General features: G+C 35.9%; 1 protein-coding gene and 1 non-coding gene across 2 annotated transcripts in view; both read right to left on the bottom strand.

Annotated features, from left to right (window-relative positions):
* The window catches only part of LOC106669495 (headcase protein), a 133,420-nt gene that overhangs the window by 14,932 nt on the left and 93,071 nt on the right, over nucleotides 1-25,417 (bottom strand). The window lies entirely within an intron of this gene.
* Trnah-aug lies at nucleotides 11,803-11,875 on the bottom strand. The gene has a single exon. It is a non-coding gene; the product is annotated as a tRNA-His (tRNA).

Below are 25,417 nucleotides of genomic sequence, written 5' to 3'. Positions count from 1 at the left end.
GACATAAAACCGTCGGGATTAAATTTCGCCCCTGTTGTTATAGCGAGCCGTAAAACAAAAGACCCCAGGAATTTATGTAATGCCCTCCTTATAACCTGAATCCAATTCGGCGATCTTCGTCCTGGAATATCAACGACGTCACGGCCGTAATAAAGATCGCCTTCGATTCGGACAAATTTGACAGCTTATTCAATTCGGTTTCATTCTCTTGCGATGTCCGCAAATCGATTTTAGCTATTGAATAAAACAGATTTGTTTAGAACGGCGAATATAAATATCGTGTAGTGTGATTTACCGCAGAGAAAAGGGGGCTCCGCGGTGTCGGATGTACTGCAGTTTTTGGAGTTGTTCCCAAGGACGAAATCAACGGAAATAGTCTCAGGCCTGGCATGACCTGCATCAACTGAACGATGGTTGGACTATAAAAATAATAAAAAATGTATTGAAAAGATCGCTTTTGTCTTAAAGTGGACTCTGTGTAAATAGAAAGCTCAGGGCGTTTTGAAATATTTCTTCAATAATCCATGCCCAGGCAAATTTATGTTGGCCTTCGGCTATTGTTTACATGTATAACCTATCGGATTTAACGGTATCTCGTAGTTGCCTTCGCTCGGGCTTTACTGATTTATCTCGCATTTGATTTATCTAAGAGACCAAACAGGGATCTAATTTGGAATCAACCGGGGTTTTTAATTTGACTTTAATAAATCTGGCGAGAGGGGAAGACCGAGTTGCTAAAAGCGAGGTAAAAGTTTTGTGAAGAGGGTACTTAATTTCATCTCCCTCGCAACATCTGAAGTGGTTTGCCGTGAGATTCACACAGATGTCTAATACCGAAGGCAAGTCCATTGAAAGGACCTTTACTTTCTTCAAAACTTGCCCCTACACCAAAAATCCTTCTCTCCCCTTCAAAACAGGCCTATCGCTAATTCTAGAACTAAAGAAAGTACTTAGAAGGAAAGGGACAGTTTGGGTAAAGAAGGTACTATCAGAGTACACATTCTTTCCTCAACAATTGATAACAAGTGTAAGTTTTAAACTCCTAATCATTAAAACGCTTTTATAATCTAGCTCTTAATTCGAGAGAACGTTTAAGTAATGTTCCGGCTCTCGGAAAGCTATACAAAGCTTTCACGTTCATCGTTATTATTGCTTACCCTGGAGTTCACTTTTGTAAGAATTTTTTTAATTTTAGAAGGATTATAAAAGTCTCATAATGTTTTTTCTGTCAGATCGGCCCTTTGCTTAAGGGCTTTATTCATTTTACAATGGAGGGCTTTTATGACGGCCGTAAAACGCAACCGTGCGAATGTCAGATATGTATGGAATTAGTAAAGGTTCGGCTGTATCGCAGGGCAACTCGGGTAAATCCACTTTTTATTGGTCGTCCGCCCTTATCTCGTCCTGTCTAAGTCCCCTGGGTACATCGTTTATTACAACTATTTGTCTACCGTTAACCTTATCAATCTCTTTACACGCTCCCCTCGATCCTTTCTACTAATTCCTCCCTCGTCCCTAGCAAAGGACTCTTTCCCATTTATCCGCGTCTGACGCCCTGGCTTTTTTTGTTTTTATCCCGAGACGAGAACGTGACTAGTCGATCCTATGGCATTTTGTTCTCCTTGTTAGCCACTTCATCATCCTCTTGGAAGACCCCCTCCGTTCCGTCCAATAATTGTGATATAATGGTGTAATTAAGAGAAGAGAAAAAGATGGATAACGGGCGATATGGACTTTCACTAGCTCAAATAACCATAATAAGAGAGACAAAAGTCAAAGCAATTAAGCTATTGGGGTGGCTTAGGGCATGTGCAATTAAAAAAAAAGGTTTTATTAAAAAGACATCACGAAGAAATTAGTCTTTACGCTAAGAACTCGCTGCATGTCATGTGATGATGATGATGAGGATACTAGGAATCGTGGTTTGTGCTCCCCAGGCACTGAAGCCTCTGGATTATTGTACCTTCTTAGCTCCCTAGTTCAGTGCAATCGAGTCAATTTCTTCTTCTCAGAATTATTAGGTCATTGACTATTGCTGCTATTTCATTCCCTAGGTTTTTTTCTGTACGCTAGGTTATGTCTCCATTGAGGCGTTGCTTCGCATTCAAAGGTGATAAGTGCTGTTTCTTCCTCTTCTTTGCATAATCTGCACATGGAATCATGTCCATGTTATGTAGATGTTTTTTCAAATACCAGTGACTGGTTAACATTCCTAATCCTCTTCTGAGTCTGGACCTCTCCAACTGCAGCCAAGTTTGCCAGTCTTGGTGAGGGTTTCTTTTAGCGTAAATTTACTGTGTCTAGCGCCGCTGGAGATTATCTAATCCTTCTTTTATTTTATTTGTATCCGTTCTGATGGAGGATTCTGTATTTGTTTTCGTTATCGAGCCTATGTAGGTTTTGCAGATCTTCCTCTGGCCAATCTTATTATGGCATTATGGTGAGGAGCAGGAACACATCTGAGAAACCAAAATATTGAAGATTGGCAGACCGAAATGACCAAACTATAATTTTCCCCTTGTTCAGTTTTTTAACGCTTTGTGCTTATTTTTCAATTTACACGTTATGTATACAGGTATTGTATGGTGATAAGGGTACTAGGGAAGAGGTGGTTTGTGCTCCCCACTGTTATTGCACCTTCTAGTTCCTTATTTCAGTGCAATAACCCAATCTTTCTCCTTAGAAGTATCAGGTCATTGACTGTCGCTGCTACAATTATTTCCAGGTTTTCTTCGTATGTTAGGTTAAATCTCCATTGAGCTGTTGCTTCGCATTCGAAGATGATATGGGTGGTTGTTTCCTTCTCCTCATTACATTATCTGCAGATGGGATCATCGTTGTATATGCTCATGTTGTGCAGATGTTGTCTCATATGCCAGTGACCGGTTAGTAATCCTACTCCTCTGAGTTTAGCCCTCTCCTGTTGGAGCAGTGATTTTGCCATTCCTGGTGAAGGTTGTTTCATCATACGTTTACTATGTCTAGCACCGCTAGAGTTTATCCACTTCTCCTTTTGTTTTGTTTGGATCCGTTCTACAATGGAGGATTCTATATTTGTTTTTGTTATCTAAAGTATAGGTTCGGGGCATATGTTTTGCAGATCCTCCTCTGGCCAGTCTGTCTGCTTTCTCGTTACCCAAAATTCCTTTGTAGTCTGGCACCCAAGATATCTTCAGGTGTTGGGTTCCAAGGTTTTGGAAATTTTGGATGCATTCACTGACTAATTTTGATGTAATTGTTTTACACGATAATGCTTTAATAGCTGCTTGGCTATCTTATTAGGATTTTTGCCAATGTAACCTCTTTTAACATTTTCTAGGCCAGAAGTATTGATGGCATGAATTTTTGCTTGAAAGACCGAAGTGTACTTCCCTAATGAGTTTGATTGCTCATATTTTGAGCTTGTACAGAAAACATCCGATCCGGTTCTTTAGTTTGTTTTGGAGCCATCTGTATACCATATCATTGTATTTGATGGTCTACTTACTTCTTCCTCTCTTTTATAGTCTGTTCAGACTTTATAAGATGTAGTAAAGAATGTTTCCAGGATCATGTAGTTAGTCTTCAGGTCATATATAAAACATCAAATATTTATAACAATCCTAGCATAACTTTAATTATAATTTATGTGGTTGTAAAAAGCATTCAATATTTGAAAAAAAAATCCGTAAAACAATAATTAGGTCATTCAACTGAATTCTGAAAACCATGCTGAATATTTGGTATACTAACTTGATTTAGTAGATATAATTTGCTTTATACTTTTTAGAAATTATCCCACAGAATCAGTCCCGGTCTGAGAATTTCAGTGGTATTATTGCGAAGGCAGCAATAGGGCCCTAGAACAGGGAGAGGCTACGTGTCGAATCATAATTCGCTCGTCATCTTTCCCAACCCTCCGACCCCTCTTGCCGGCGGCCCTGGGTTGAATTTTTTACACGATTATTATTTTTATCGCGTATTTGCATACAAAAGGCTCTAAGGACGAAATACTAGCAGTAAATGTCAGCTTTTATTTGTGAGAAGAGAGAACAGGACGTTACTCCCATGGAAAATTGAGATTACCGCGTAGAGTTGTATTTACACAACAGTTTTTGTTAAGGATTTCTTTTTGTGCACTCGTATGCTAGGGTGACTGTTTCCTCAGTACTCACTCGCACGATAAACTCCAAAATAGAACTAGTGAACATTAACAAAAAAAGTTCGATTTTGCCGGAAAACTCGATAAAAAAGATTGTCATTTTTGAAATTTCAAACATTAATTTTTACATTAATTAGGGTTTTTAGTTGAGATAAAAAAGACATTGTCACGAGCGGGATTCGAACCCACGACCTTCGGCTAGATACGCCGCTACTCTACCACTTGAGTTATCTCATTTTTATCTCAACTAAAAACCTTAATTAATTCAAAGATATTGATTGGTCAAGCGGACCACGAAAACTAGTGAATTAATTTTTACGATTTGTGTTAGAACATAATACATTTGGTTTTATTTAGTACATTTACCATTTTGGAATGTAATGAATATCTTGGATCGGACCTACTAGTACAGAAAGAGGCCTTTCAATTTTATTTAATACTAATAATAACATTAATAGCTGACAAAAGAGATATATAATTTGTTCCTCCCTTATATTCTATCTCTTTATATATTATTTTCTTTAGTAGTAGTCAAAGTTTTATTATATTTATTTTCATTTTTTTAAATGGTGAATGATCCAATCTGGGTAATTCGTATTAACGTACTTTGTTTAGCGCTGCGAATAAGAGAAAAGTACATTATTATTAAATTTCAGGATAAGAGTTGTGTTTCCCAGTATATAAAAACATTTTAAGGTATAATTAAATGGGGGGGGGAAATTATGCAGAGGAAAGCATGTCATAACCGTCAGGGTTCGGGTATAACAGCGTACCCTTTCAAAAAGAAATACACTCCCAGATAAAGGAGATGTTGAAAACGAGAGCATGAGATTTGGGGGCAAGTAGAGTTTGGAGTGCGTCGTTTGGAACGGGACGCCGTCGTGTACTGAATAGCAAATATGGTTTTGAGGGTCCGGCATGAAAACGATAGCCCTGATAAAAGAGCTTTATTAGGATCCATGTGGTTCCTCGGCACACAAAAGCCCATCTCAGACTCCCTCTAGATCTCTGGATTAACTATTCACGTGAAGACAACTAGCCGACCTTTCAATAAGGGCTCTTATCATGACATCTCGATGGATGTGGAGCTCAATGCGTCCTTACAAAAATCCCTCCATTCTCTGCACGTGTGCACCTTGCGCAATCCTTTATTTCACCGTCACGACGATTAACACAGGGCTTCTAGCCGTTCGGGCGTGGTTTATAACAGAATCTACAATTTGCACCATTGTCAATTGAAGAGTTCCGAATCCTTTTACCTGACTCGTTAACATCCGACTCTTTAACTAAATTGCTCCCGGAGAAACTAACGAGACACATTGACTTCGGGTGGGGGTGTACTAACGAGACACTAATTATCTTGCCATTGTCGCCATGGACGTCTTGAATTAATTCCTATTCTTCGGCTAGGGTGTACAATCGTTTGACGAGTGTCAGCGACGACTAGACTGCGCGCGATTGTAACATGAGCAATTTAACATTGTTTCCGATCCCTCACGGGCCGGGCAAACATCACGATCGGCGAATTGCCGGCGTAATTTCTATAATATTTCCTGGGCCGGTTATATTATTTTCTTTCCGATACCGGATGACACTTTTCACAGCCAATTACCACCAACGAAATTTCATCGGGTGGGAATTCGACAGACAATATCAAGATTTTCGTGTCTTGACGATACGTTAAAACTCAACCCAGGCAAAACAAAGAAACCGTGAAAAACATTTCACTGTCATAAAAACCGTAGATTCCTCTAGATTCTAAATTCTATATAGGCTTCGTTTCTTAAATGATTTGCCTGATAATCACCAACATTAAAATATCCTGTAGTACCATTTCTAAGTTGCAATCCCATATTCTGATGCGTCGTTGGTTTGAAATATAAAATAATAAGTAAATGCTTTGATAAGCTACCAACTCCACAACTTCTTTTCACAATTAGTATAAATACACACTATCGGAGTAATTTTTTAAAAATTGAAGGTTAAAAGTACTGCACATTGTAAATCTCACACTGAACACAGGTAAAAATATGTTTAAGAGGAAGCAGGAAGAAACAAGAGTTTTAACGGGTACCTTGACAGACTGCAACCTTATTACTGCAAATTCAAAGGATATAAGTTGCTCGTCGCCGACAAACACGCGATCTGGCTGATAAGAAAAAAAATCGACACTTTTACTCACTGTAAAAACTGAATTGGCTACTTCAGTAACAGACTAATAGACTCGCAATTTGTTGTGAGTAGAGATTGGATTTCTGTTATACTGCACATTTTGTTCACTTGCGTTTAGTGTCTTCCAAATCCTTTGTTTACCTATGGTCTAAGGAAGGACATTCTTAAATTTTTCGACAATGTTGCATTAATAGTCCTCTGGATTAGTGTAGTGGTCTCATTAGGACAAAATCCACATGACTATTTTATTAAATAAAGGCTGGTCGATCGCATAGAAGATACAGTTTATTTATTTTTATTACTTGTACGAGGCCAGCCTCGAGGTACTATTCATCCGGTCGGATGTGTTACAAAGTTTAAAGATGTTTTTTCGTAATCAAACAAGGTTCAATAAGTTGTCTACGTATCGTCCATTATAAATTGAAAAAAACGAAAAAAAAAACTTATTCCAAGTTTTGTGTGTTATGTTTTTACATTATGTAATAACAAATTAACATAAACACGAAACCCGATACAAACATAAAACTCTGGTCGATTAACTCCTCTAAAGTATTCGATACTTCGCGGCGATTGTGTACATAACACCAAAAATTTCTAATAATTTTTTTTTCAATTTATAATGGATGATACGTGGACAACTTAACGAACCTTGTTTGAACTAGAGTGATTACGAATATATATATTGACAACTTGAGGTATGAATGTGAGGCTAACATTTTAGGATATGAACTTAGTCTTCATGTAAAAGCGGAGTGTCAGTATCGAGACGCTCAAATGGCTGCACGTTGAACAATAATAATTACTTTAAATTCACTAATTTCGTGGTCCGCTTGACCAATTAAATCATTACAATTAATTAAGGTTTTTAGTTGAGATGAAAAAAAGTTAATGGCACGAGCGGAATTCGAACCCACGATCTTCGGCTAGATACGCCGTTGCTCTACCACTTGAGCTATCGTGACCTCGATCCACTCGGACACCAACTTCCCATCTCAAGGTTGAGAGGAGGTTGGTCTCAAGGTTCCTTGAGATGGGAAGTTGGTGTCCGAGCGGATCGAGGTCACGATAGCTCAAGTGGTAGAACAGCGGCGTATCTAGCCGAAGATCGTGGGTTCGAATCCCGCTCGTGCCATTAACTTTTTTCCTCTCAACTAAAAACCTTAATTAATTGTAATAATAATTACAATTATTTTGAAAGACCACAAAAAGAAGGCACACACAGAACACAGAAAACATACAGAAGGCCTCAGCTGTTTGTCTTCCCGAATTTCCACGTTAGTCACGGTCTAGTAATATAAATAATAAATATTCTTTAGTGTTTAAATAATGACAACCCAGTTCCATCCCAAATTCTATTTATATTTATGGAAAGACCATTAAAATATTTGAGTCCAATTCGAATAATTGAAATTTACTACTTAATCAGTCAAACCATATCCATAGATTAAGTTTTTCTTGAGATCTGCGTGAGATGAACGGATCGTTTTCGACCATTTTCGTCTGTCTGTTCTTTTAATCACAAGCCTATAACTGAAGATAGTGTAAAAGTTGAAACGCAAGGCAAGGCGTCTGACGGTAAAAAAACTGAGAATTGCCAGATCAACGTCATGAAAACGCCAATCTTCCTACTTTTCTAAGTTCAGCTCTAAAGGTTATACATACAGGAGAGAGTGAGAGAGAGAGAGAGAGAAGAAGAATAAGAAGAAGAAGAAGAAGAAGAAGAAGAAAAATTAAATTAACTGGGATCTAGATGGAATGTCTATGTATTTATGATATTATTTTTCCACACTGTTAATACTATTATTGTTATTCACTTAAACTAAAAAAATGAGTGAATGAATACATTTTATGACAAAATTTCGCCAATTTGGGTTATGAACGACCTGTTTCAACTTAATGAGAAAAGAGAGAGGAAACGTTATACGATAAAGAGAAGTTTCGCAATGGCCTGTCATCCCTGAATAGAAAAAGAGAAGAGAATGAGAGAGAGAGAGAAAGAGAAAGAGAGAGAGAGAGAGAAAGAGAGAGAGAGAAAGAGAGAGAGAGAGAAAGAGAGAGAAAGAAAGAGAGAGAGAGAGAGAGAAGAGAGAGAGAAGAGAGAGAGAGAGAGAGAGAGAGACGTTCATACTACCAGAAAACGAGAGGCCTTACACTACATAAAAATAGCCATGAACCTGCGGTCTCATCTTACATATCCTTGTATCTACAACTTCAAACAAAACCACTAAAGACAGTTAATAAAAAATTCAAAACTCTCTGGAAAAATGTATGCCATTCGTGAACGTGCAACCTCGACAAAATTTAAAAAATCAGCTGAATACTTTTAATTAGTTCAGTTCGTGTAAAACGACGATTTAACGAGTAGGAAAGGTGATGAGGACGTAGAGAAAAGTTTCAAACGGACGAGTGATCGCTTTAACGAGCTTCCACGCCGCCTGAGGAAACCTCAGTTTTGTCAAATCATCGCACCAAATAGTACTTTCTCATTTACGAAGGAAGAGAGACTGAAAACCCGTTGTAAGTAGGTTTTTTGTATACGGATAAAACAAACTCTAAAGGATGAGAATTTATGAAATCACTATTTAAAATTTCCTATCTCCAATTTGGTTTAAATTGAGCAGAGTTGAGAGATCTAGGATAGGATATAAATTATATAAATAATAAGGATTATAATAACATATTTCTTGGATCAACGCTTCACATCAATTATTAGAAGGGATATTAAAGTCATTTATGACTTTCCATCAATAGACTTAATTGATTTTCCGGATGGATTGACTTATCAATTATTACTTCTGCATGTCTAAGTTCAAATGCTTAAAAGCAATAGATGAAATAAAAAGGCCTTTTGCCCAAAATCACTTCTCAGGAAAGTTTCGACCCCTGAAAACAATTAAAACGGATTGCGTTGATTAAACCCTTTTCCCCTGGAATTCAACTCTCATCTCCAAAACCCGAATCAGGGGGCGAAGAATTGATACCGACTCCAGCGTAATTAAGATCTATGCTCCCCACCGGTGAACAATGGGATGTTAATCCTCATTTGTGACGTTACGGGGTCAGATATGCTTGGAACAAAAGGAGGAAGGGATAAAAAGTTATGTACTCGTATGAGGCCGGTAAGTAGGAGGTAAGAGGGATTTTGGCCCTTTTCATATGGTAATGCCGGCCAATAGGCAGTGAATCTGCTGGACACTTGTAAGGGCACATAATCATCCTCGCCCCGTACCGTCCAGAATGAATAATTCAGCTTTGGGTATTAGGGCCGTGAGTTATACCCGTTAGTTACGTTGTACCGTTAAAATTTCAATAGCTGCATTTTCAAAAACCCATTATAAGTAATGTACAATATAAAATCTGTCATTTAAACATTTAAAACATTTTTGGCAGATACCAATTTTTTTGTTTTATCTAACCTTCCAGGGCTGTATTACGATGTACTAAACTATGACTATCCTAAGATGAGCTTAATCTGTTAAAATTTCAAAGTACAAATGTTCATATTTGTAAAATCTAAAAAATTATAAATCTAAGAGGACTGATGACATTTATTGTATGTTGTTTAATCGTTACTTATCATTTTATCTGCCTATATATGCTGTGTAGGTAGCCAGGCGCGTTTCGGCATTTCGCCAACTTCAGTCCTTACTTAACATTAATCCTTGACCCATCATTGAGAATGGCGAAAAGCCAAACGCGTCTGATGGACTAACGATGAGGATACCTATACCAAAATGATGGAAATTGTTAAGCAAGAAATAAAACATCTCCTTTGCGATGAACTATCGATCCTTTCCTTCATAACGGAACCATCACTTACAAGAAATAGTTTTCTGCTTGAATAAGTTCAGCTCTAACCTTATAATTTTTAGATTTAGTGAGTTGTAATGTTGAATGGATGGGTGAAAGAACAAAATTCAAAAATTTATTATGGATGAAGCTTTCAAATATTGTGAGTAGTGTATATTTATTAACCGCTCAAATCACTAGAAATTAGTTTCAAAGCCCTGATGAAGGAGGTATATTCCTCGAGGGCTTGACGAAGGAACTATTTATTTAGGAACTTTTTTTTCAAATTTACCTTATCCCAGATCTTTTTTTAATATAATTTAGATTATCCGCAGTGCTCAATAAGAGATCTCACAAATAATACTCCGAAGCACAAATGTCTATAAACTATTATTATTATTATTATTATTATTATTATTATTAATTTTTAAGGGCGTTTTAACGGCTAAGGTCATTTCACGCCCTAACATCCAAACCTTCTATCTTAGGTTAGCTATATCTCTTCTGAGTGCTATAAAGCTCTGACTCCAAACATTCACTCGTAATCTTATTTATCCTATTGCCATCCAAGCTTTAATTTTTCTTTTTAAAATTCTTAATTCGGAAGGCCAAATGCATACAAAATTCCCATTTTAAATTGCATAAAATTTAATAAATTTATAAGATTTATTTCTGTTTCTTTTTTTAATTAGAATTGTGAATTTTGTTCCATAATTTAAAAATTCCCCGTAGGCTTGTATGGCTAATAATAATAATAATAATGGAGTCAGACTAGCAACAGTCTCAGCATGAGTATTGGCTCATCCTTATCCTTTTATTCTTCCATTCAAATATGATACATAAACTAATTCTACATAACAATAATAAGAAACAAAACACAATAACATTTCTTTATCTTTATCTTCTTTTTTTTTGTTTTGGAGGGAGCTATTTTTCTTATTTAAATTGCGATTTTGGGCATTGCAGTTTATTCCCCCGCAATTTGTATTTTCTTCCATTTCATTTTTCCGCTCCGGCAGCCTCAAAAACCTCTGAAAGAAGAAATCTTGCACGCACAACTTTTATTCAAACATTAGCAGGCATTCAATGATATAACAATTTGGGAAAAGGCCTAAATCTCATTATAAATTCCAATAAATTTGAGAAAGCTGAAAAGTGCTCTTCGAAAGAAACACTGGGGACCCAGTAACTCCTGTAAATCACTCGAAAGGTTGAGCCTTTGCCTAAAGGGTTGTAAAGTGGGACAGTCGACCAAAATATGTTTTACTGTCAAAATGGTGCGTTCTCCACTTCGCGTACATCGAGGACAAGTTGGAAGGTTGTTGCCTATTAAAAGCCTATTATGGGTTAGCCTGATATGACCTATTCGCAATCTAGTGAGAATCACAAGTTCTTTTCTCTCAAGTTCCTCAGTTGGCCACTTATGTACAACTGGCTTAATTTCTTTCATACTATCTCTACAGACATTCCATCTTGCCGCCCATTATTATTATTATTATTATTGTGTTATGTAAAAATATATTCTTCGATCCAATTAATAACAAACAGTTAAGAATACAGAAAATTGGATTTACATTATTAAAATTTATTTAAGTCGAATGAGGATTTTATATAACTCCCGTAAATCGTATTTTTTCAATGGTTTAATTAATATATTTAATTCAATTAATTAAGGTTTTTAGTTGAGATAATAAAGTCAGTGTCACGAGCGGGATTCGAACCCACGATCTTCGGCTTCATACGCCACTACTCTACCACTTGAGCTATCGTGACTTCGATCCACTCGGACACTAACTTCCCATCTCAACCCCACCTTTTTGCCATTTTTCAACTACTGACGTTTTTATTTCCACTAAAAACCTTAATTAATTAAATGATACTAATTGGTCAAGCGGACCACGAAAACTAGTGAATTTAATGGATATATTTAATACTACTTTATGGTTTAATTTTTTTCTAGCTGTAAATTAGGTGAAGAATGTACTTTACTAAAACAAATTGATGCTTCCGAATTCTTAGAAACCTAAAAATATTTTTTTCTTTTTTACTATTAAACCTAATTAAATTATATAAAGTGATTATTTAACTTCCGCTAAGTGGTAAATTAATGGACAAAATTATTACTGATATTGAATGTATCTCATATTGGTAACAAAGGCACCATTGATCTTTGACATTCACTCATTTGCAATCTCATAATGTCACGACATTTCGGAAGACGTTCCATGACGTTTCGTTTTTTTATGCGTTTTCACAACGCTTAAACATACAATTTTATGCCATAAATATTCATAAGGCTATATGTCAGCAATTGCTGACAAAATGGTAAAAACCTGAGGTTATACGATTTTTTCCCAGGGAATTTAGGATTTTCATAGTTAGTTGGTATATAAAATTAAACATTAAAAAATTTAAAGTTTAAACATATTAAATACCTGGTTTTATATTGCGAGAATTCAATATTATTGGCGAGAAATAACGAAATAAGGCTAATAAGAATAGAAACTTCAAAGATTTTAAGTTGGGTGGAGTCGAGAAGGAGTTTATCCCCAAGCCTCAAGAGATTTTAACGCTTCCTCGTTCCTTGAATGAACAGGTGGAATCTTGGTCCTTTCCCAAATACGACACGATATGATCGCAGAACGTGGTACGGGATCCACACGGTTTTACTCGATAACCGATCAAACTTGTACGTCCTCTAACCCTTGTAATTCAGCGGCCGTGTCCCGTGTTATCAGCGGTCGAACGAGAACCGAAATCGGGTATCAACTACTCCTAGGACGGAATAATAGCTGATTACAGGCCGCTGGATATTGTATATCGCGTGATTGCAGGTAGTGCCACAATGGCCCTTGGATACTCCACCCATCCCTTTATGTCCGCACAACGCTATAAGCCGTAATTGCCTCGTATTTGATAAGCGCTGGTAGCCGGCTCGGTTATAAACTTCGACACCGATGAAACGGAAATTTTCAGCAGAAATAAAAATTGAAATAACTATACTTCAATTTGAAAATCAAATATTTTTCTATTTAAATCCTTTAAAATAGAACTTATAAGAGTCAAACTAGTCACCATAGTTGGTTCTAGGTATGTGTCGAAGTTTTGTCTGTACAATGTGTGGTGTTTAGTGACCGTTAAATAATGATTACGGTGAGATGCGGTGTGGTGTGATGTAGGTTTCAGAAAAACATTTTCTTTATCGTGCCAACGTTTCGATCTTTATTGAGATCATCTTCAGGGCCTGGGATTTATAAACATTGCTTAAATTATTACACATACATGTAGGATGTGAAAAATTGNTGGCACGATAAAGAAAATGTTTTTCTGAAACCTACATCACACCAGACCGCATCTCACGATTTCTAAATAAATATCGATTAACGGTCACTAATCACCACACACTTATTTATTACGTCAAACGAAGCAGACGGCGACACTTTAAACGAACAAATTACTCGTTCATCACCCCCAGATCACATAAAGCAATCTCAAAATAAATAATTCAAATTAAGCGTATATTATGTTTTCGCAGAAATTAAAATAATAAACTTACGATTAGTGAGAAATTACGAAAATTGCGTTTGTTCATCGTATCGTAAATTGCAAAGGCTTGCTTAAAAATCCTGATTTAAGGGAATAATGTAAGTTGTGAGATTTCCACTTGGGGTGCCTTGAGCACAGTAGTTTGGTCATTCGCGTCATTCCGATTTGCTTATCCTCTGCCATCAGTGAGGAGAAATCTACCAGGGTAAAATTTGAAATTTGGTCGTTACCGATCATTTCGGTCAGCCTATTAAATTATAAGCTTATTAAAAATAATAGATTTTACCCAGTATCAACGGAATTTACAACCGTTGGAGAGCTGCATTTCTCTTCTTTGAGCCATTCTCACCAAAGTATAGATTTTATGTCATTACACGTGAGAAAAATAGGGATCAATCAAAACTCCGCTAAAGTTTTATTTTATATCTACGGTTCTAATTTAATTACAGAAGGCAGGTTTGTGCCATTAATAGTAGGTAATAAGGTACTTTGTAAAGTTTCTTGCGAATCGGTGGAGCTGTCTTTAAATTATCACCATTTTTGTATCTTTCGATAAATCGGAGACATTTTGAAGACAATATGAGAGAAAAAATATTTTTTTTAAATTGTATTCAGGGCTTTTCGTTTGTCAAAATTGAATATTAACTTCAAAGTAGACTTACTTTTGACTATCACTCAGTCAAAAATTGTGAATTTCAATAATTACTCATTTATTCGCCAGTAGACTTTTTTGGTATTTTTGGTAAGGTTAAAAAATTGTTTTCTGCTAGAAACAAAGTTGATATTACCGTACAACGGCAAGAAATAAAATTACCTCCGCCTGTTCCAGCCAACAATTTTATATTGTTTCCTTGCTATAAGGAAAATTTGTATTTATTAGGTTCTAAAGCGTGCTTAAAACTAATCCGAAAGATTTTTTCAAAAACAATTTTTTCCCTGCTTTTATAGAATCTTCTTTTTGTATTTTTTAAAAATACATGTAATCTTAGTTACTTCTAGCGTATATGTTATTTTAATCATATTATCTTATCCAGAGTAGAAAAAAAGAAGTGATATATAATAACATGAATATCCATACAATATAAAGGCAGAAAACTAAAAAATAAAGTACTTTTAAAAAATTCTCGGATTTTATATCTTTTGGCATGAACTCTCTTCTTCAATGCGTTTAAATGTTTTTGGCCTAGTATCACCAAAAACGTTTCATTGAATAGGTCATCCCACGCCCGTAACCTCCCCTTATACGTAAGAGTACATATATAGTCGTAAATAAATGCACCTTTTTGAAGATTTTTTTTAGTTGTTCGTCTGTGCTGTGTATGTATTTCTTCCATAATAATAAATTTGATACAATAGTACGTTAAGATTAAATTTAATGAAATGGTTAAGAGAGACTTTTTAACATCTACAAGCTAAATGTGTTTTTTGGGTCATTCGTTGAAATTTATTCATCTTTTCGTAGAAACGATAGTCACATGGATAAGATATGACTTTTTTACATTATGGAACTGGAGTCTTTGAACTCTGCCGGTGAGATAAATTTGAATTTTTCTAACCTTTATAACAGAAAGACTTCTCAGTCTAATTTTGTTTTCAATTTCCAAATCGTTTCGGATAACTTTTCCAAACAGCCCACTCTTTTTTCGTATTAATACTCTCGCACGAGGATATGTTTTCCATTAAAGAAAAAGTCACAGGGGTAGAATCGGGGTTCAGAGGAGCCTTTTGCATGACAGGACTTTCAACGGTATTGCGGGCGGTTTTCAAAGTGGAGGTTTTAACGTGATTGGACAAGTGGGCCTGGATAAAAGAAGCGAGCTGCCATTGTCGACCCGACGTCGTAATAAAATGATGTGATTTCGGATCCCCGTTGTATTCGACCCCCTTGATATTGTTCGGAACCTGATTGCTGTTGTTCTTTTCAATGATCTCACAATGAGCCTCTTTCCCTCCTGTTACCTATTATTCGCTCTCACTTCCTCTCTGTTTATTTTATGTAGCGTCCTATTTATTACTTGGAAGGAAACGAATATCACGCCACCAAGAAAGATAAATGCGCCTAGTTCCTTTGGACCTTTTACATCAGCTGCAGAATTTATTAAACAAATATGAATATGAAATAGAAGTAGTGATAAGAAGTAGATTACGGGCTTGGGCACGTTCTACAGATGTACGTTCGTCCTTGGAAGCATAAGAACCAATGATATTTAAAAGAAGAATAAACAAAAATAAGAGTATCGCTAGTTCTGCATTACCGGCTGTACTGATGTAAAACTTGATGCATAAAAAATATATAGTACTTAAAATAAATGTTTGAATAACAATAAAATAAACAGTACTAAGGGGAGCGTCAGTGGCCGCAAAGGTTTAGACGTTGACACGGCGCTCGTCACTGTAAGGTAAAGGTCCCGGGTTCGAATCCAGCGGCCCTGCTTTCGAACCCGACATACTTACAAATAGGCTTTTTTTCAAAAACAAACAGTACGAAGGGCCAATAATAAGACAGCTAAACTACTAACAAGAAATATATACAGAACTGACTCGAAAATAACGGTGTTTATAGCATCACATGCCAACAAGTCACAAAATGGAACACAATAGAAGGAAATTGGGGGCGTCGGTGGCCGCAACGGTTTAGGCGTTGACAGGGCGCTCATCACTGTATGGTGAAGGTCCCGGGTTCGAATCCAGCGGCCCTGAATTCGAACCCGGCATGCTTATAAATGGGCTTTTTTTCAAAAACAGGCACCTTGAGGGTTTATATGACCTCTGCTGTTGCGAACCCTCGTAATAAAAAAAATAAGAAAATAAACTGTTTAATTTACTAGAAGGGAATTAAAAGATCGATTCAAAGAACATCGCTGATCCTTAGAGGCAACGATAGGAAATAAAATTACGCGACACACGTAATTCATCACGATCACTATAGAAACAAGCATGACTATAATATACAACGCAAAAAAGGACGAAAATAACGTACTGGTGAGCATAGAGATATTCAACCCAGTAAATCTTAAAGACGGAAAACTAATAAATGTATTAACAAACTCGCACATTACTTGCACGTTACTAAAAACACAACATAACCAAAAGAGCAAACGTTCAGAAGAAGACGATATCGAAACCAATACATCAAAAACACTAAAAACTAACAATGCACAAATAATAACCGACAAAGGAAATAATCGACATCACCACCTGCCAATCAACGCCTTGTCAACCGACGGTCCCAACGACCCATAAACTCTACTCGGACAGATTGACAGATAGTTCCTCACTGAAGATGGCGCATTGCGAAACGCATTAGAATAGTTTAACAAGCCCGTGAGTGAAGACGGACATAATAAGTGTCACTGTGCCGTTTCAGCATGACCAACATCCAGTATCAACCCTAACAATAAAATAGCAATGGTCAAAGTGAAACGGGTCGCTCATGGGTTCAACAAGAATAAAAAATTTTTAAGAAATATTTGCAAAGCTCTATGCAAAAATATGAATGCAACGTAAAACCAATAGCATTGTTAAATTTTCAATACATACATGCTTTACGTACTGTAATCAATTCGGGCACCGCTGAGGCCCGTGGTTGAAGCGTCCGACTCGTATTTACCATGCAGCGGGCCTGGGTTCGAACCCCGGCAGAGCCAAGGCTTTTTACAATAGTTTGAAAATAATTATTATAAAGTGATTTGACCCCTGGTCAACGACACCCAACGGGTTGTTGGAAGTATAAAAAAATTACTTTACTTACATACTGTAAATAATTTCCAAACAAAAATCTTAACTGTTGGTAGCCTTTGTACAAAAATTTAAAAATTAGATATCTATATGAACAAATGTTCAATATTTGAGCTAACAAGGTTTATACATTATATTCCACAGTATTGATTTTAGAAAATATTTATACCTTACATAATATACATATATAATGAATCTCATTTTTATCCATTGCGCGTTATTTGATGGATATTAAATAAACTATGAAGCATTATTGACAAGTTTATAGTGTAAGATGTGGATCTGGAGTAGAGTAAAAAAAAAGAAGAAAATGCAATCACTTGCTTATAGCCTTGTATAGATTTATACAGCTCTTAAATAGGCTTATAGCTACTAGCCCTGTGATCGATGTTTTTCTTTCTTTTGACCACACATCAAATCTACATCTTTCAATAAATAAATATGTATATCAAGTTGTGTTCGACATAATTAATTGGAGGAATAAAAATATAAAAACAGATTTTTGGTCGTTTGCCATTTGGTCACTAAACGGTTTCTCCTTTTTTTACACGAATAATTAATCTTGTGATGTTTATCTTATAAACAAGTGTTACAATTATGTTATAACAGCGTTTATTTAATAACAAAATTAAGCAATAAACTATGCAATACAGTTAAATTAAAAAACTCGTCATTTTCAAGGTGTATACGTACTTTAAATTTAATTAGATTAGCAAAAATGGTCCTTTGTTACGGTTGGTTTAATTAAATATGATTACATTGAGTTCCTAGTTTTGAATGTACGTATATTTATAGGAATGTAAGGTTCTCCTGAATAATCAAAATTTAAAAGACAACTCTTTGTTTTTACATGGGTATATATTTTTTTACGTACGTCAAACGGGCTTTTTCTTCAGGTAAAAATGCTAAAAGAAATTTTTAGATTCGCTTTATAGAAAAATTTCGAGGTAAACCATTTATGTTAAACATAAGAAACTGTGAACTGGGATCCATTATAAAACATACCAAAAAAGGGTTGATAGTGTGTATGCATAAGGTAGCAGCAAGTCATACTTTATGAAGTTTTCATATATATATGNATATATATATAATAGAATAGAATAGAAGGGCATTGGCGTTGTCAAATGAGGATTTTAAGTTTAAACAGCGGAAAATTACCACAGCTACGTTTCTTCCATTCAAATCCAGAAATAGTCGAGTGGATACGCGAACCTCATTGTTACGATTTTATCTCACCCTTAACACAATTAGAATGGGGTGCTGAGGGAGGAAAAAAAAGGGCCCATGGTCTTGAATGAGGTGGGCAAACTACCTTTCACGATGGGTAATAAGGAGGTGTTAATTCTCCGTCGTAACGAGGAGATAGCAAAAACGTTCACATTAAGGAGATAAAGGGAAGAAGGAAACAACAAGGAGAGGGTTGCGACAATGGTGAGTCCTCAGTTTTATAATTAATAAGATAGGCATGTGCAGCCGAATTTACATAATAATCTTGGGAGTGAGAGACCTCCCCTCGCAACCTTTAAGGAACCTAATTTGCCCTTTAAGATTAGCTCTTAGCTGTAAATGACTTGTCCTAAATCTAAAGGGTTGGGGGCGGGGTTATGTGCGAAATTGAATGACGTTTAAATGTGTATAATACCCTTTCCGATGAGAAAGATAACATGGTTAAAGAAAATTGTGAATACGTTCAATTTTCCTGGTCCCTTTGATGATTGAACGAAGTCGTGTGATTAAAACTTGACAATTTGCAACTCATGAAAATTAGAGATTTTTAAAAATGTCTTCCACTCAAAACAATTGCTTGCGTTTTATATAGAATATATAATTAATTTACTGGCATTTGAGAAAACATCTACATAACGTGGGCACATTTGATCACATTTGCTGATTATGCAAAGACGAGGAAACAACAGCCACCCAGATCATTTTCGAGTGCGAAACAACGGGTCAATGGAGGCACAGCCTAGGGTAAGACAAAAAACTGTTGCAGCGACAGTGAGTGGACCTGTCCGAGAAAGAATAAGTTGACAGCAAGTGAACTAGGGAACTAGAAAGGTAAAATAAGCCAGAAGGCTGTAGTGCCTGGGGAGCACAGAATTCTTCCTGGTATCCATCATCATCATTATCATATCGTATTATCATTTACGTACATTCAAACAGAAGGTGATTCACACTCAATATTGTTTTTGTTATCAAATGCAGAAACGGTAAATTTAACATGATTCGTTGTAATTAAGTTATGCGTTTATGTTGATATAATTTATGTAGTTCAACGTTTTGGTCAGATTTCGATTTCGAAAGCAACGCAGAGGCAATAAATAAGTGTCGAAGCAATTTTAGTAATCCTCCAAAATGACAACTTAAAGGGCGTATTTATATTTCAAAACAACAACATCTTTTCACGAAGCGATAGCTTATCACTGGAGATTATTGGGTCAATAGTCATTTTTTTTCTAAAGGCCTTTTTTTTCAGTATCTCGTATTTATATTCTGATAGGATTCAGAAAATATCTAAATATTTAAAATTCAAGGATATTCACAACGAAACTCCAATGGAACTTTATAATGCGCAGAAACACGTGGGGGCGAATGTATCTACAGCCCACGATTTATTTAAAAAAAAAAATTCTGTAACTTGGAATGAATTAAATTTCCGAACAGCTACGTTGAAAATGAAGAGAGGAATAAATTCTAATTAATTTCTTTCCCCCTTGGGTTATGTCCACTTTTTTTATTGCTCCTTCAGACACCCCTTGTTTTTAATTCCTTTTATATTAATTCGAATTCTTCCCCTTGTTAAATTCATAAAAAAAAAGAAAAAAGCAAAACAAATAATTTTACTCAGTTCTTCGAAGCATAAAATCGCTGGGCAGAATGTGAATTAAATAAGGCCTAAATCTTCATTTAATGTTTCCCTTTTCGGCCGACTTCGGATATTAAATTGCATTCACAGAAAAGATACCCCCTAACAAATCCTATAAAACCGACGATAATTACGTCCGATGTTGGGCTTAACGGCCTCCGCGTCTGGTCTCGTTAACATAAATATCGGCTCCGGCATTGCACCGAAACTATCCGGGCCTTTCATCCGATCAGGACAGTCGAACAGGGCAAACTCGCATAAAAGGATTTATTGCGCGGTATTTTATTCTCCGCCAAGGTGAGTAAACAACAAAGTTTACTTTAAATCGCGCTTTACTTAAATAAACATATTTGGAGATGTTTTAACCGTAGGATATTTTCTTCTTGGCAGATAAGCTGATAAAACCCGAAGCCGCTTGCGTCTATATTTGTACTAGTTACATAACCCGTGAATGAGAACTTGTCTGAACAGTGTGAAAAGAGTGGATAATTTATTTTGACCTAGTGAAGGATAAATAACTATTGAAAACACCCAATACTGTGACAATTTAATGTCACCTTACTTTATAACCCAAAAATCATTTTACAAGTAGAAATATTTAAAATAATAAAACAATATAGACTTATATGTGCACATCAAGATTATATGTAAATTAATTTAAAAATATACTGATCAAACACATTCAGGCATTAATTAAATCTTACATCTTGTTAATTTTAATATATACATGAATTTCTGCCATATTTAGAATAGTATGAATTAAACATCTTATTTTTTAAAAGTTGTGAATCCATCCCTAAAAGTTGTGAATTTGTGGAACATTTCCTAATTAGTGTCACTTTTACTATACACTTGTAGGATCTACAATGTCAAAAGAACGGTCGGGAAATTTCGAGAATGAAATGAGAAATGAACCTGGTTATGCGTACATAATAATAAAAAATGAATGGTTTAGTTGATGTAATCATGTGATAAGTAAACATGTAAAAACATAGGATAATGCCCAACTATTGAAGATTTGACAGAATAAAGGGAAGGTTGGCGGACAAAACATCAATTTGTCATTGACAAATCATGTAGATCTTAGAAATAGTCTATTGTACCCGGAATTTCTGATTTAAGTTAGGTTTCAACTCATTATTTTTATCGTTCATTGTTTCTCTTTCTCAGGTAGAGATATGAAATATCAAGCGATATAGCATTACAGACGGCCGCTCCCTTACTGAGATCGTCAACTAACCATATTTAGCCCACATTCTCTTTTGATTGATAGCCTTGTCTCACGGGTTACAACAAATGGGCTATAAATAACTAGCGTGATTAAAATCTACCCGGTGCATTCTTCGTGACGACGGCCATTGGGTATTTCTAGGCGGACTCCCTCGCGTTTCAGAGCTTTTTCTCAGGAAACAATACCCGAAAAAGTTTACATATTCAAAACAAGTGTCAGATGTAAATGAACTGACGCCGTGATAACATAATTAATGACCATGAAATTATGAATGTCATAATTAAATTTTTATGTAGTTTCATAGTGGGAACGCTATAATTTTTTCAATAAGAAGAATTGTAGGCTGTTTGGTACGATTTTGAGCGTTTTCCGCTTGCTATAAACTATATTTTGTCGCTCGTTCTATGTGACAAGAACGATTTTAGCGTCGTCACACACAAAATTATAATATATAATAATAATTGCTTTATTAAAACAAAATTAAAACCTTTCGTTAAAGAACAAAAGCATTATCGTTATTATCGTCCGATCCGTCTGCCAGAGGTCATTGGTTTACAAATAAATACGCACTATAGAGAAAAGAGAGAGTGAGAGAGAGAGAGAGAGAGAGAGAGAGAGAGAGAGAGAGAGAGAGAGAGAGAGGAGAGAAGAGAGTTATAACCTCGCCCCGAGGAATATCAAGTACTCTGGGGGAGTGAATGAAACCAGACTTCTATGTTTCTATCGAGTGTTGTGTTTGTGGTAATTTATTGTAACGAATGTAATTTATTAGCGTGAACAGAAGGGGTTGCTTATAACCCCGCCCCGAGGAATATCGAGGACTCCGGGTGAGTGTATGACGTCTGGAGAGTAAAAGTAATTTATTAGCGTGAACGGAAGGGGTTGCTTATAACCCCGCCCCGAGGAATATCGAGGACTCTGGGTGAGTGTATGACATCTGGAGAGTAAAAGTAATTTATTAGCGTGAACGGAAGGGGTTGCTTATAACCCCGCCCCGAGGAATATCGAGGATTCTGGGTGAGTGTATGACGTCTGGAGAGTAAAAGTAATTTATTAGAGTGAACGGAAGGGGTTGCGTATAACCCCACCCCGAGGAATATCGAGCACTCTGGGTGAGTGTGTGACGTCTGGAAAGCAAAAGTAATTTATTAGCGTGAAAGGAAGGGGTTGCTTATAACCCCACCCCTAGGAATATCGAGGACTCTGGGGCAGTGAATGTGACCAGACATCTATGTTTGTGGTGACGTTTTGTTTCTATTCTGTATTTGACAACCTTAGGTTGACAACAACAAACGGGAGACTAACATTCTAGGATATCAACGTAGTATATATTTGAAATCAGAGAGTCAGTGACCAGATCGAGAAGCTCAAATGGCTGCAGTTCAAAGCAAAATATGCGGGAAAGAAGAGAAAAAGAAGGAAAACACGCATAGGGCCGGCTATTACCTCAGCTGTTTGTCGGCCCATAAACTTCCCTCTTTATTATTATTATTATTATTTTATGCCAACCCCCAAGAAGAACATTCTAGTACAGAGGGTTAAAGTTACATTATATTAAGAAAAACAATATTTTTATGTGAGGTCATGATATGAGCAGAAAATAATTGTAGTTCAAACTTTCACAAACTAATGGTTGGTACAACCAATTTTTTTTTACATATTTTAACAAAATGAGAAGAACTTTAAATATTACAAATGACATACTTTATTAAATAATTTTTAAATTTATTATTCAGAAAGAAACAACAAATATTTCTAGCGAGTGGGTTAAGAAAATGAAATAGCAACTAAAATAACACCCACGATCGTCACGTTAGGAAAAATCGCTCATATCAACAATCCGAGGTCGTCACGTCTTTAGATATTGCAACCCGCAAATGAATTTAATGTTTGATGACTAACAACTAAAAATAGGTTTACACTCTAGTCTGTCGCCACACAGTTACAAAGTAAACATGACAAGGAAAACGGAATATTGTTTGTATCTTTGTAGGTCGTCTTTATGGTACATTAGGGCCAGCCCCCAACTCGTTAAGTTAAATTCCTCACATAAATCTTAACAAGACGCGTTAAAAATCGTCAAAACTAAAGCGTTGATAAAATAATTAATATTATATTAAAATAAAACCGAACATTGTAATTATTGAAACCTTTTCACCAATGTTCGATTGTGGGATGTGCAGTCATACAGAAAACAGCGTAGTGCTCAATTGTTTAATTTGCCAATATTTCGTATGGTTTTTCATTCTTTTTCAAGGCAACGCCTGGAATATGATTTTCTACATTATTTTACATATATTACATTTGTTTTTACATAATTTTTATAGATTTTAATTTTTTAATACTAATTTTTAATACCATGTGAGCAATGTGAAATTGAATTTACAGGTTCATTAAATTTTAAATTTTCTATTAGACAATGGGCTAGATATTTTTTATTTTTTAATATTGAAAGACATTTTTCTTACTGAAAGGGGTAGAGCCACTTTTGTCCACTTTTTTCGGGTTAGCATTAAAATCATAGCCGTAATTTGTTTCGAATGGTACTTCTTCAATTTCTTTTCCATGCCAGTACTACTCTAATTTCATGTCAAGGGCTTTAATTTGATGCACTTTTTAGTTGGAAATCTTTTACACCTTCCAGTCTCGTCCGATTTCAATCTTCTTTATCACCAAACACACTTTTATACAGGGGGTTGCATCAATCTTTTGGACGTGTGACTACATCGTTTCGACAACTATGCTTAATTTATAAAAAATTTGCTGAAGCATTCTCCCAAAAATTTGCAGTTTTGTTTGTAATTTATGAAATTTTGATCACCTCTGATGAAAGCCGCTTCATAAAATTTTAAGTTTTTTGAGTTGTTTCCTTCCATTTTTACATTCTCTACTACTAGGTTGAACTTATGGTTTTTCCTCAAGGCGTGTAACGCCAAGGCACTGTTGTTTGCTTTCATGTTTTCTGCTGCATACCGGTGTTGGTATATCGTTTTCTTCAAATATGGGATGTTTCCCCATAGTATATTCCAGGACAATCCGTGCAGGACATCTTATTGACAAGACCAGATCTTTTATCCCTGTCAATTTTGAGAATATCCTATTTAGAGGGTTGATATTTTTAAACACAATCATTGTACCTGGTTCTACGCAGAAACTGCTGATGTTTTCAGCCAGTCCTCGGATATATGGTATGGAGCTGGTTTCCTTTTGTGCAGTCCCTTTGTTATTTTCTTTGGTCTTATCCCACAGGTTCCTGTTGTTCATGAGCTTTTCAATCAGTTTTTTGGGGAACGAATTTTTCTCCAAGATCTTTTCCGTTAAAACAAGAAACCTTTACAGTTAAAAGTAAAACAACAGGCTGCCCTTTGTAATTTTCACCGGTGAAACAATTTAAATTTTGTTTAGACCGAGGAAAAACGGAATTTAAAGACCGGGCCTCTCAGGAAATCGGCTGAGGCTGTGACCATTGTTTGGAAATTAGATTTTTTTCCCCCTTTTATAAAACTAAGCGGCAAATGGATTCTTATCAGGAAGTTACGGACGGAGGATGTTTCCTAAATGAGGTGTTCGCTCAATTACCTCCGTTTCCGAAACCAGTAATATGTTAATGCTAGCCTTGGCGGTACTAGAAATGTGTTTTTTCTTCTAAATTTTATCACATTACAATTTATATTAAAATGAACTGCGTCAACATTTCGAACAAACGGTAAAAAAGAAGGAGAATACAGAAATTGCATCTCACAATGTTTACAAAATCTTTTTTTTAAAACAATAACCTAAAACCAATAGATTTCGTGGTCCGATTGACCAAATAACTTATTTCAAATTAATCAATCTTTATGTAAGGCAGTGGGTGAAATAAAATAAAAATGACAAAAAGGAAGGAAAATTCGAAAGGTGGGTTGAGATGGGAAGTTAGTGCCCGAGGGGATCG

This window comes from Cimex lectularius, unplaced genomic scaffold (assembly GCF_000648675.2).
Source record: "Cimex lectularius strain Harlan isolate CLEC.00 unplaced genomic scaffold, Clec_2.1 scaffold406, whole genome shotgun sequence".
In the NCBI taxonomy this organism is placed as follows: Eukaryota; Metazoa; Arthropoda; class Insecta; order Hemiptera; family Cimicidae; genus Cimex; species Cimex lectularius.
Note: the sequence above shows the minus strand (reverse complement) of the source record. Positions and strands in the feature narration are given on the sequence as shown.